A 2,087-nucleotide genomic window follows, 5' to 3' on the forward strand; every position below is an offset into this window, starting at 1 on the left:
ACAGTGACATGATTCTTAATGAATTCCTGCTGGTCATGCAAACACTCATCTAGATTTTTCTAAGGAGGCTATAGGTTCTCTGAGATAAGGCTATGTCTGTTCTTGTATCTCCTAGTCAGTTCTAAGCACATGTCTACCAGTGTGCTGAGAAATATTGTTCTCTCAGTATCTCCTCTCAGGGGGAAAAGGAGATTCTCAAAATATTGTTGCTAAGATTATGCCAGGAAGTCTGAGCCATCTGAGATGATGAGCAAGTTAAGGGAAGATAAACAAGACACAGTGAGGTACTTTAACTCCACCCTTACCAAGGCTAGAATAAGAAAAATTTTATTTAAGTGCAATGAGGTCTACAGTTGTAGCTCAGTGGTCCAAGAGATAGCACAAGGCCTAACAAAAAAAATTTATAATTTCAAACCTTGGTGTTGCCTCATGTGTTGAAGTGATCAGGACTTATCTGCTTTTGTGTTTACTAGTGAAAGTGGCTTGGAAGAGGCTCAGTAATTTAGGAAGTACCCAGGGCAAGCATAAATTTAATCCCTGGTGCTTTATATGCATTGAGGAAATCCTTAATCCACAGTATGCATTCCTAGCAAGGGAAATTTTTTTTGATGTCCAAATCAGAATAACAGGAGATCCAGGATAATGTGAGAAACTCCCAAGACAATGTAGCTGAGTGGAAGAGACTGGGTGGAAAAGGCTGGGTGGAGAAATAGCTTTGAGCTGGAAGATCCTTGAGACTCTTCCACCTGCGTGTGCACTGGGATTTTAGGTTGGTCAACTGGGGTGAGGTGCATTTAATTGTCCATTCATTCTAAAAACATAAGGGACAGTGAGTACAGCAGACAAAAGTCATACTATCTTGAAGTTCATTTCTATTGCATTGCATTAAATAGGTCTGAAGAATCATCTCATATATCTCGCTGTCTCTGTAGCTGGAAAGCTTTGATCTTATTAGTGAGATTATTGAACTGTTCCTTTGTTCAGTAACATAAATATCTTCCAAGGATTTCCAGACATTTTTGTTTCTGTCAGGGATTGTGGGATCAAAGTGGCTGAATTTGATACATATTCACTGTGTCTTTTCATTCAAGAATTAACTCATCTTTCTGGGTTTGAGATATAGAACAAGCAACACCTGACCTCAATCAAATCCTGTGGACATAGTTTAGGCCTGAGAAATTCTGGATTTCAACAAGTGACTCATTCTCTTTGAATTATGACGTGAATGTGAAAGTGAGTGTACCTTGTAGTGGAAGCCCAGTGTGGCCTTCCTTGATCATGTTCTGTATATGACCATACATGTTCAGTTCATAGTGTGAACTGGAGTCAGTTCCTTCCCATTTACCCACCACTTGTTTCAACTCAGAGCCTCTGAGGTCCTTCTCAGTAACTGTGCACTCCTTCAAGGAGATGTCAACGTCTTCTGGAATATCAATAATCTGATTGCTGAGAATAGTCTTCATTCTTACAGTAAATGTGGCAAAGAGAGAATGTGAATGTTGGGGCCGGAGAGATAGCACAGCAGGTTGAGTGTTTGCCTGGCACGCACCCAGTCCAGGTTTGATCCCCAGCAACCCATAACCCATGTAGTCCTCTGAGACCTGCCAGGAATGATCCCTGAGCACCACTGATTGTGCATCCCTTCCACTCCCGGAAGATAAAAGAAATGTGAATGTTGAGGTTTGATAGGGAGAGAAAACAAGAATAGCTCTGTGATGGTGAGTGAGTCATTTTGAAGGTGTTGATGGGTGAGAGACTTGCGAAAGATGGAGTGGTTTGACTATTGGGAGAGAAGAGTCTTTTGAGGAAGAGAGCTGGCATATTTCCAGGCAAGGATGCGGTAGGTGTGTGCATGTGATTCAAGGAATGGTTAAATTTCATTGGTCATGTGAGGAGTTTCTATTTTACTTTATGGCAAAGAGAAGGCAGGGTAGTTTGATGGTTAGTGCAGGGGAGTAAAAGAGTGAGGATGGGAGCCTGGGAAAAGTGTAACGTTCCTACTTTTTCACCCTCCTTGACCCTCCTCATATATGTCCCTCTTAGTGCCAAATTTTTCCAGGAGTGCCAGTAGTAAGGGTTTTATGAGA

The 2,087-nt window shown here is 41.6% G+C and overlaps 1 pseudogene; it reads right to left on the minus strand.

Annotated features, from left to right (window-relative positions):
• Window positions 1–811: 811 nt before the first annotated feature.
• LOC129406788 (60S ribosomal protein L9-like) lies at window positions 812–1,463 on the minus strand (annotated as a pseudogene).
• Between the last annotated feature and the right edge of the window lie 624 nt (window positions 1,464–2,087).

The sequence above is a fragment of the Sorex araneus genome, chromosome 8, assembly GCF_027595985.1.
Source record: "Sorex araneus isolate mSorAra2 chromosome 8, mSorAra2.pri, whole genome shotgun sequence".
In the NCBI taxonomy this organism is placed as follows: Eukaryota; Metazoa; Chordata; class Mammalia; order Eulipotyphla; family Soricidae; genus Sorex; species Sorex araneus.